Source organism: Citrus sinensis, chromosome 4, assembly GCF_022201045.2.
Source record: "Citrus sinensis cultivar Valencia sweet orange chromosome 4, DVS_A1.0, whole genome shotgun sequence".
Lineage (NCBI taxonomy): Eukaryota > Viridiplantae > Streptophyta > Magnoliopsida > Sapindales > Rutaceae > Citrus > Citrus sinensis.
This window is the reverse complement of record NC_068559.1, coordinates 11,941,597-11,953,572: the sequence shown is the minus strand read 5'-3', so window position 1 is coordinate 11,953,572 and position 11,976 is coordinate 11,941,597. Positions and strand designations below refer to the sequence as shown.

The 11,976-nt window shown below is 36.1% G+C and overlaps 2 non-coding genes across 2 annotated transcripts; both read left to right on the top strand.

Moving 5' to 3' along the window:
- Positions 1-1,351: 1,351 nt before the first annotated feature.
- LOC112497400 (small nucleolar RNA R71) lies at positions 1,352-1,458 on the top strand. Its single transcript, XR_003064196.2, has one exon. It is a non-coding gene; the product is annotated as a small nucleolar RNA R71 (small nucleolar RNA).
- A 6,770-nt stretch (positions 1,459-8,228) lies between these two features.
- LOC112496605 (small nucleolar RNA R71) lies at positions 8,229-8,332 on the top strand. The gene has a single exon (XR_003063130.1). It is a non-coding gene; the product is annotated as a small nucleolar RNA R71 (small nucleolar RNA).
- The last annotated feature ends 3,644 nt before the right edge of the window (positions 8,333-11,976 follow it).

The window sequence follows — 11,976 nt, the reverse complement described above, 5'->3', positions numbered from 1 at the left end:
CCATCATATAGTCACTCTAGTGGGTATCAATTCATTATCAGCATTGGTAACTACTGTGACTCTTGACTTTTTGGGGACAACTTGTACAGGACTGACTCATGAACTATCAGAAATTGGATAAATGATACCTGCGTCTAATAGTGTAAGAACTTTAGTTCTAACAACTTCTTTCATGTTAGGATTTAACTGACGTTGTATTTCCCTAGTAGGTTTAGCATTTTCATCAAGGTGAATGTATTGCATGCAGTCTACCGAGTTTATACCTTTCATGTTGGCTATGGTACATCCTAATGCTCCTTTGTGCTCTTTTAAAATATCCAACAACTTATCTTTTTGTTCATCATTTAAGGATGATGAGATGGTCCATCCTAACTGTTGGGTAGCTCGAAGAGGTACCAAACTCTGTTCTTTTGGTCTGTTGTAGGTTGTTACCACTGGTGTTGCTACTTCTTTTTCAGCATGTACCGGTTGATTTCCTTCTATAGTTGTAGCTTGACCCCTAACACCAGTGTCTTGATGGCTGGGTTGTTATAATATACTCTCATCTTGAGGTGGTTTTTGTGAGGAATTAAGTTCTAGCCCCTTTTTAGTCACATCAACAAGGATATCAACATTCTTTCCAGATCTTAAGTTGATTGCTTTGCAGTGTTCCTTTCCCTATCTTCTTGGATCTTCTGCGTTGCTGGGTAAGCTTCATTGAGTTATGCTACTCATTACTGTGGCAAGCTATCCCATTTGGTTTTCCAGGTTTCTCAAAGAGACTCTGCACAATTGTTTCATTCTTTGCAATGTATTCCTTAATCAGTGCTTCCAATGAAGTAATTGGATCTTGGCTGGTGTGTTTTTGCCCTTGACTCTGTTGATGAAAACTAAGTGGTTGAGTGTTTATAGTCTGTCCATTCAATACTTGAGCATTTCGATTTTGACTGCTTCATGAGAAATTTGGGTGTTGCTTCCATCCAGGGTTGTAAGTATTTGAATATGGGTTGTTTTGAAGCTGTCGGTTGAAATTACCCATATAGTTCACTGATGCTGGATTTCCAAGACAGTTATCAAAGTCATGTTCTTCACCACAGTACACGCAAAACAGTTCAGCAACTTGCTTTACTGCTGCTGGAGCAGACGTCATGGCTTTCACCATGTTAGTCAATGAGGTGACTTGTGCTGATAAAGCTGTAATTGCATCTATATTATGTACCACTGATAATTATTATTGGCAATTCTCTCCAAGATTTCATAAGCTTCAGTGTAGGATTTAGATAACAAAGCTCTATTTGCTGAAGCATCCATCATCAATCTTGTATTAGGATTCAACCCATTATAGAAAGTCTCCAATTGTATGCAACAAGGAATGTCATGATGAAGACACCTTCTGAGTAGTTCTTTGAATCTTTCCCGAGCCTCATACAAACTCTCATCTTCAAGTTGATGGAAAGAAGTAATCTCATTCCACAATTTTGTATTTTTTGTTGGTGGCAAATATTTCATTAACAATTTATCGGCCAACTCATTCCATGTAGTGATGGAATCAGATGGTAATGAATTCAACCATGCTCTTGCTCGATCTCTTAAGGAGTAAGGAAAAGTCTTAGTCTTAAAGCATCTTGTGTTGCTCCAACAATTTTAAAAGCATCACTCACTTCCAAAAACAACTTAAGATGAAGGTGAGGATCTTCATTTGGCAGTCTATTGAATTGACCCACTATTTGCAACATTTGAAACATCACTTGCTGCAATTCCAATTTTGCGGCTTCCACTTCAGGTCTGATTATCCCAGGGTGTACAACTTGAGGAGTTAACACAGCATAATCTCTGATAGCCCTGTCTCTGTTATTTTCCATGTAAATGATATTGTTGTTCCCTGGTTGTCTCTGGTTAACATGCTCATTCTGCTCCTCTTGAATATTGACAGGTTGTAATGGTCCGTGGGGGTCCAAATTTCCTACATCCTGCAAATTATCCATGTCTAAAACAGTTTGAATTCCTTTGTTCTCTTCACAGTCTCCTTATAGTCCTTTCAATCTCAGGATCAAATTGGAATACAACAGATCTATCTTTGCGCATGCAAGTGTTGATATGTCAATAAATAGAACAAATCAAATCAAATTGGCACTATCAAGACTTACTTTACACTTAAAAAATAAACAATCAATCCCCGGCAACGGCGCCAAAAACTTGTTTGAGATTTTTTAATCACATGCTATTGATGCCAATGTGCAAGTGTACACAACAAGTAATAAAGTGATGAATATTCAAGATCGTCTCCACAGGGATTGATATTACTAGAAATGATACAGCAATCACAATAGTGCAATCTACCTTTATTTCGAATGAATAAATGTGAAGTTGTTTGCTACCAAAATTTATAATTGTAAGGAAATAAAACGTAATAATATAGTGATGAAATAAAGTAAATAAATTGTGTAAAAGAATCAAATGAGAATAAGGTAGTTGAATGATCAAACTCTCTTTATGGGTTGATTGTTTTTCACCAAATTAACACCAGTTGCTACAGCAATCTAGCACTGGGCAGAATTATTTTGCATCCTCAGCTGTCGCGTATTGGAATTCTCATACCCTTAAGTATCTTACCAATGACCAGTTGTTATTCTACCTACGGCATGTCATTATGAACATCTATTCTCTCCACCCTACAAGGTGATTACCTATGTCTAGTTTGTCATAAATCTTAATTTCAAGTATGACCCTTATGGAATTCAAGATAAACTTAATCCAAGAAACTCAAATTAAGATCAAGTATTACTCTAATAATATCCGCTAAGACATGCCCTTTTGCGGCTCTATCTTAACTTGAACCATTAAATGAGTGGCCAATCGAAATAACAGTTATAATAATAGCTACTAGAGTAAAATGCTATAGCAATTATATAGCAACTCATAAGAATAGTCAAGAACCCATTAGATTGTTTGTCACTCAACTACTAGTAAGTTTAGTTCATATTTTGAAAGAGAAAAACAAACAGCAACATATTATTCACGAAATACATCGGTTCAATCAAAGAGTGAAGAAAGGAATAACTGGAGAACGACAAAAAGTGAATCCAAATATCTCTGATGGATTCTTCAATGATGCTGCATCGGTTCCCTTGAATTCTGATCTTCTTCTTTTTCTCTTAATTTTCCAATGATAATTTTTTGCCGCCGTTTTATGTAATGCACGCCCCTTTTTATAACTGAAAACTAGGGTAAACACAAGCCTAAGACGTACATGAGTCAAATTAGGAAACTACAGATCGCACTTCTGCAGCTAACCCGCACTAAGTTTTCTCCCTCATTGTTCCAGGATTGCTACAACAATGGTTGCTCCAAGAACAACTATAACACTGCATTGTTCCCGGTTGTGTTTCACTTCTTTTGTGGTCATATTCTTCCCTCTTCTTGCTAGCCTAACATCTCAGCATCCCTTCATGGATTATAAACTTCTAAAAACCTATAATTATGCACATGTTTTGAGCACAAATTACTTTAAATCAAGTAAAACTTATTAAGACTAAACTAAAATGGATGTTTATGTAAAACATAACCAAAATATAATAAAAACGCATCATTTGCTCTCCAAGTGGTCTTGATTTAAGTCTAGAATTGCCATAATAACTCTCATTTCATAAAGTTATCAGGCACTACACTCCATATTCAGCCATCTTCGACTCAAAAATTTGAAATTGTATATTTATAAAGGAGAAATTAAAAAGAAGAAGTTAAAAAAATGATTGTCAAAGCTTAATAAAGAAAAAAGAAAATATCTGGAATTTTTTTTAAACGAAGAAGATGCGTTTCTAGAGTAACTACACTCCATATTCAACCATCTTCAACACAAAAAGTTAGCCACGATTAGTCTCTACAACAAAAAAATCAGTAAAAACTTAACCAATACTCCATAGTTGTCAACTATTACTTCCCCCCAACCAGAACGAAACATTGTACTCAATGTTTTAAACGAAATAAGTAGAGTTTAGAAGACATCACCTGGGTGGTGCAACACAAAAGAAAATATTTATAAGCGAAGAGTTAAATCTAATTTGTACTTCTTACTACGGGTACTGTTACCATCATTATTTGGAGACTCCAACACAAAGGTCCTTGGGTCTGGCTCTGGTTTATAAGTTTGTAATAGATCAAGTAACTCATTAGCAGTGTGAGCACAAATAAAAAGTTTTTTCGCTATGGAAGGAATGAAATAATTTTTTATTGCATGGTTAAGAAATGCGATGAAGCCATCATAAAAGTTATTGACATTTAACAAACTGATGGGTTTCTAGTGAATGTGCAGATGGGCCCAAGATGCTAGTGTGATAAGTGCCTCTAGTGTTGCAAGATCTCCTGGAAGGAAAATAAAAGCATCAGCATGATTAAGCATTTCAGTTATTCTTTCTTGTATACCTGAGATGACTAACTCTTCTACAGTCGGTGAGTCAGACAAACTACCCAAAGGTTTTAAGGCTCTTAGGATGATGCCTAACACTTGGCTTCCTCTGACAAAAGCAGCTTCTGAGACCAATTTTGATTACCCTCAGTTATTTCCTCTATACACTAAGTGTAATTTTCTCTCTGCTATGCGTCGACCAAGATCTATGACTGCCTTAACGAACTCTTTATGTTTGCCATAGTTAAATCCAGAAAGCAAACAAATGTTCTTGAATTGTTTATTGGGAGTAACTGCCATTGGGATACTTCTCAAAAATAATTTGTGAGTGCTTAACAAAAAAATCATATTTAAGAATCTTGGTGACACTAGGTCACAGCTGTGTATGAGGTAGGTATGTTATTCCTCATGAGCAATCGCATGTGTTCGGACCGAGCTTTATAGATTGAAAGGAGGGCATTCTAAGGAAGTGAAGGGAATCTATTGTGAAGCTTTGGTAAAATCTCGTTTCTGTCCATACCTTCGCCTCAGAATATCAGTTATTATGGGAAACTAAAGTAACCGACTTGATTGTCACGAAGTACCATTATCTGCCACTTCACCGGGGTAACAAACTAAAGCACACAAACAAAAAAATAAACTAAAACGCACAAAGAAAATTACAATCATCCTCTTATTGAATTTACCTCAAGCTCCAAATGGATGTTGTAGACACCTCCCTCAATGTCTTTGAATTGGCTTTCTAAATCCTCAACATGGGATACTAACTCTGGTGGTTGTAGAGCCCAAATATGATGTGTTTTACAAAATCAAATCTGCCTTTTGAGATGAGATTTTACACATTGAAGTTGTATAAGAATGTTCAGGAGGAGCTATTTAGTTGAGGCACTCATGATTAACAATGATAAGAGAAAACTTAATGGTTAAACAAACACACTTATGCAAAAATAATTTCAATTAGCAAAAGAATAGTAAAAAGAGAAAAAAATTAAATCACCGAAAAGAAAGAAAAATCTCAATTCAAATCTGGTGGGTCACTCAAATTTATTTCGGAGTCCGCTCCATGTGATTGGTACTCTACATATGACTTTAATCTTTGACCATTAACTTTAAAAGTGACACCGTTCTTTGGGTCTTTAATTTCAATTGCCGCATGTGGAAAACCAGTATAAACAATAAAGGGGCCAGACCATCGAGAGCGTAACTTACATGGGAATAGGTGTAAGCGAGAATTGAATAAAAGCATTTTCTGACTTGGAGTGAAAGATTTTATCATAATTTGCTTGTCATGAAAGACCTTCATTCGTTGCTTGTAAATCTTTGCATTTTCGCATGCATCATTGTAAATTTCTCAAGTTCTGCAAGCTGTAATATTCTTTCTGAGCTAGCTTGCTGCATGTCAAAGTTGAATTTCTTGATAGCCCAGTATGCACGATGCTCGAGTTCCACAGGTAGGTGGCAAGCTTTTTCATACACTAGCCTATAGGATGACATCCCAATCGGGGTCTTGAAAGCCGTTCTATATGCCCATAATGCATCATCAAGTCTTAATGACCAATCTTTTCTGTCTGGCCTCACTGTCTTTTCTAATATGTGCTTTATTTCTCGATTGGAGATCTCAACTTGGCCACTAGTTTGCGGATGATATGGGGTCGCCACTTTGTGAGTGATGGAATACTTTGTCAAAAGAGATTTGAATGATTTGTTACAAAATTGGGCACCACCATCACTTATTATTGCTCGAGGGAATCCTTTTCAAAAATCCTATCACCACCTTGTGATCATTGGTTCTACATGGAATTGCTTCCACCCATTTCGATACGTAGTCAACAACAACCAATATGTATTGATGGCCAAAGAAGGGGGAAATCGTCTCATGAAGTCGATACCCCATACATAAAAAATCTCATCCACTAAAATTGGTAATGCTCCCCATTCGTTGACACCTATCACATGAAGAAGAGAAAGTGTAAGCATCTCGAAATATAGTTGGCCAATAGAAACTATTGACTTCCATTTATTAGTGTCCATGGATGGTGTTGAGTCAAGTAGAGCGTTGACCTCATCGACTGATCTGTCAATATCAAAATCCAAACCAAAGTGAGTTAAACATGTTTGTAAAGGGTCATCACTAAGGTTTGAAAGAAAAATATTATCAACTAATATTTCTATTAAATCAACATCAATAATTTCATCATTTGTATTGTGAGGTTGTTTGGCAATGTTGAAGATGTTTAGCTCTATAGTCATGTTGCCAAAGTACAACTGCATATTTCCAATCCTACATTGAATGTGAGCATTGGCAGTTGCCAAGAAAAGTCGGCCTAGGATAATGGGGATGTGCTTCCTTGAATCCTGGATTAGTTTAGTGTCAATTACAATGAAACCAACAAGAAAATAAAACTTGTCTACCTGGATAAGCACGTCTTTCACAATATCACGAGGTATTTTCGTAGATCGATCTGCAAGTTTTAACACCACTGGAGTTGGGTATAATTCTCCAAGTCCAAGTTTCACAAATACTGAGTAGGGTAACAGATTCACACTAGCTCCTAAATCCAACAAAGCATTCTCAGTTGTCTGGTTCCTTATACTACATGAGATAGTGGGGAGCCTGGGTCTTTGCATTTTAGAGAAATTTTTTGTTGGAGTATAGAACTAACGTTTTCTATTAAAAATACCTTCTTTTGAACATGAATGTTTCTCTTTTTAGTACAAAGGTCTTTAAGAAACTTCGCATAAGATGACACTTGATTTATAGCATCAAGCAAAGGGATGTTAACACTTACTTGTTTAAAGATTTCAAGAATTTCACCTGTGGATTTTCCCTTCTTTCCTTTAGCTAACCTCTGAGGAAATGAAGCTTTAGGAACGTATTCCCGTGGATTGGTTTCTTCTTTCTTCTTCGATGGTGAGTCCTCAATATTCACAAGTACAATTTAATTCATTTTCGTCACCGGTATTTCCACTTTGTTGTCAACTTCTTTTCCTTTTCGCAAGGTCATCACGGCTTTGACCTCTTCATGCTACTGTGGTGAACTGGTACTTGCTTTATGAACTTCGTTAGGATTAGGTACTGGTTGACTTAGAAATTTATCTTTCTCAACAGTAATTGCCAATATTTGAACTGAAGAAGCAAGATGTCCCACCATCTTCTCGAGGTTTGAAACTGATTGGGCTTGTGAGTTGAAACCTGCTCTCATCTCATTTCGTAGTTTATCAATTTTGCGGTTCTGTTGCTCAATCGTGGAGTGAGTAACATTCTTGAAATTCTGGAATGCATCCTCCCATGGTATGGATTGAAAGTAATTTTGGTTCTGATTGTATGGTCTAAATGGGGGATGAGAGGCTTGAGAAACTTGAGGAATTGGTTGCATTGGTGGAGCTAGAGCTGCTGATCCATTCTGTTGGAATCATTGAGACCATGAAAAATTGGGATGGTCTCTCCATCCAGGGTTATATGTGTTGGAGTATGGGTTGTAATTTGATGGTTTTCTCATTACACCTATGGCATTGATCTGAGTATGACTAATGGTCATGTGGTTCTGTTGATTTAGCAGTCATTAACTATGCTATTTGTCGGGAAAGACCTTCAATTATCTCTTTAACTTCTTTAATTTCCGAACTTGACTAGCCAATGTGAACCTTATTCACTCCTTTAATTCTTTTAGTATTCCTGAGTGATCGACTCCGTTGTTGGGAATTATCCGCTTGTCGCTGGAAGAAATCCTAAATTTCTGATGCACTTTTTGACATTAGCTCTCCTCCACTTGTTGCCATTAGTCATTCTTGCACATGCGGCAATAATCCCTCCAAAAAGTATTGGCATTGGTGCCATTTCTTGTACCCATGATGTGGACACTTCAAAAGTAGCCCATTGAATCGCTCCCATGTTTCAAAAAATTGCTCGTCTTCTCTCTAGGTAAACTCTGAGATTTCCCTGCGAATAGCATTGGTTTTATGTACTGGGAAATATTTATTCAAAAATTTTGTTACCATTTGTTCCCATGATGTAATGCTATTAGCAGGCAATGTATTAAGCCATGAATGAGCTCGATCCTTTAAAGAAAATGAGAATAATCTAAGTTTAACATCATCGTCTGAAAAATTCTCATATTTAAAAGTTTGACAAACAACATGAAAATCATTCAGATGATTATATGGGTCCTCATTTTCTAGGCCATAGAATGTTGGGAGACAGGTTAGCACACTAGGTTTTAGTTCAAAATTCCTAACAGCTACATTTGGGTATCTTATGCATGATTTGCTCAAATTAGCTAAAGAACTGAAGTAGTCCTTAAATGGCCTCTCCTGTGGTGGTGCTTGTTGTTGTTGTTGCAAATCCATTTCAATTTTATTTTTAACGTGTTTGTGTGTGCTCAGTGTTTTTTCTAGTTCAGTGTCTATAGGCTCAAATTAGGTAATAGTGCATTCGACCATGCATGCAAAGAACACAAAAATAAATGAAAACAAAATTAATAAAAATAAAGAAGAAGGAGAAATTACGATACTAACCTTATTACGCTGTTACAACCTTTCTATAAAAACACACAAAAAAATACGTGAAATAAATTAACTAAAATTAAAATAAATTAATAAGATAAACGAAAAAAATTACAAAGAAAAATAACTTGAAAATTAAAGTACATAACTTTGTAGAAAAGAAAAAGAAAAGAAATTCTTACCTCTAAATGCAAATTCACTTTTTTTTCTCTTTTTGTTTTTAATTAAGAAAAAACATTACAAGAAAACAACTAAAAGAAATTATTTACAAAAATTAATTCTAAAAATTAAAATAACTTACCTCCCCGGCAACGGCGCAAAAAACTTATTGTGCAAATTTTATTGAACTCGCAAGTGCACGAATCCATTATAGAATAGATCAATGGTGATGAGTGTCGATCCCATGAGGAGGTGGATTTTAATTATGTGTAGAATTAATTTTCTAAGTGGGTGGTTGGATTTATGGTAAAAATGATTTAAAATATCATAAAATTTAAATTGAAATGGCAGAATTAAATTAAAGTGTAAACTATTGAAATGAAGCACTTGGGTATCTGGATCTGCATCAACATGCATTATGGGCTAAATATTCCTTATTAATGTCAATTAAATCATGAGGCGGGTTTCCACTGCTCATGAACCACACTCTAATCAATATAGTGTTAAGGGCTTATCGTACGAAATAATAATAACCTTGTACTAGGGAGCTGGTGAAACCAGGATGATATCTGGACAAGATTATTATTATTTGTCAACGAAAAGTCAAAACATCCCAAAATTAAAGGGGAAGAGAAAATAAATTTACCAAATAAAGCCCATGGCACATGTTGAGACTTCACCTTCAACCCAAGCTTGAAAGAAAATTAGCTACTCATAATTGAACTAGGGGCAAAATAGAAATTTATTAAAATACGTAGAAAATATAAGATGGAGAAGGAATTACAGAAAATTGAACTAAAAAATAAATTCAGGGATGCCAAATTAGGGGGGAGGCCCCCTTTTTATAGATACACTGAGTAAATCATGGCCATTGGATTAAAAATATTTTGGACGCTCAAGATTGCGCCACGTCATCAATTAACAGTATGCGATTTGACCAAGCAGTTTGAATAGTGACATGGTTTGACCACGTGGTTTGAACAGTCAGGCAGCTTGAATAGTGACTTAGTTTGGTTGTAAATAATCCTGTGTATATGCATGTACCGTACGCACGATTTTTGGTCCACTAATATGTTGTCACGTCATCGATCAATAGTACATAAGAATTTTAGTCCAATAGAATCATGACACCTCATCAGTCAATGCCACATCATCGGTCAATGCCACATCATCCTTTCGTATGTGTGAACAGTGTCGTGAACAGTAACATGGACAGTACCGTACATGTGAACAATGTCATTTTTCCTTTTATGCTCCTCCTAAGGTTTTCGACTGTCTTGAGTTCAAAAGTAATGTCTGTTTTGCTGTTTGATCTCTCGTTTATTATGAAATGACCATGATGCCCTTAAAATATATAAACTACTTAATTAAAATAAAGTACATATAATTAAATCACAAGAGACTTAAATACATAAAAGTAGCAATGTTAGTAAAACTTGAAGTATAAAATGACGATTTTCTCCTTTATAAATATACACTTTCTAACACTCAACAATGATCTAGAGGAAAACTATGGGGAACAGTCTTCCATTCATAAGCTTGGTCTTGAGTCCAAAAGAGTTTGGCAACAGGGTGCTGGAAATAAGGACGGTGGATAATAAAGACTGAGATGAATTGTTCACCTTCTTGATCAGGAAGGAGATTACTTTGGTGATGCTTTATAATAAGATCAAGTTGTTTTCTCCACCAGGAGAGAGGGGAGAACCACTCAAAAAGTGTCCATGTGAGAGAGTGAGCCTGGTTCGGATCTGTAAGACACTGAAACATTGGTTGTACATGAAAGATCAGTTTGGTGGCGTATAAGACGGTAAGACACCATATATACCACAATTCGTCTTCTGTGACATCCCTGGAGGGATTGATCTTTAGGCCTGTAAGAAAGAGGTGATCTGGATGAAAGCTTGGAAATCCAGATGTCTGGGTGCGATATATATTCATGAAATATCGAAAAATAAATTTCTTTACAAAATCTTAGATCTGATAAGGACTGGAGAAAGTGAGATTACAAGGGAAGGATTTTTTTGTCAAAGATGTGTTGGGTAGAGTAGGAGCCATGAAGATGACTGGAACTGAGGCAAAAGAGGCTCTTGGGGATGAAGATAAAGGTCGGGACAAGAGATCAAGGATGAGATTATGGTCTCATTTTATATGCTGGACTGTGAAGTCATATTTTCATAACCATGTTTTGAGTCGAAGGAGAAGCTTATTTAGGAGGACCTTATTTTTGAATTCAAGGATTTTCGAAAATGAGGAATTGTCTAATTTGACAAGGAAATTATGGCCAATAAGATGAAATTTAAATTTTTGAATTCTATATTTGACGGCTAGGATTTCTTTGTAGATCACATGGTAGTGTTTTTCTAATTCCTTGAATTGTCCACTGGCATAGGCACAGTAAGACTCTTTACCATCATGTTTTTTCAAAAGGATGGCTCTCCAGTATTCATCACTTGCATCAGTCTGAAGAATCCTCTGACCATCAATGGAGATTCACAAAGGGGGAGGACGCTGAGCAATCTGTTTGAGATGTTGGACAACAATAGTCTGAGGGGGGGCCCCAGGTAGGGCTGATTTTTTGAGTATTTTTAAAAGCTGGCTGGTGTGAACAACTACATGTGGAAAGAATTCTCGAAGGTAATTGATGATACCTACGAATTGCTGAATCTTCTTTTTCGACAAATGTTCATCTGGAAAATGAGTGAGCTCCTAGGCTATGTGTGGACCAGGACTATAGCATCCATCTTTTAGAGTCATGCCAAGAAAGGTGACAGTGTTTTGCCCTAGGATCCGTTTTTTGTCCGACAATATTATACCATATGTTTCCACTATCTCAAGAAAGTGGGAAAGTAATTGTTGATAGGAATCATGATCTTTGGAGAATAATAGTACGCTATCTATATAGTTAAGTGCATAATGAAAGATCGGTTCAA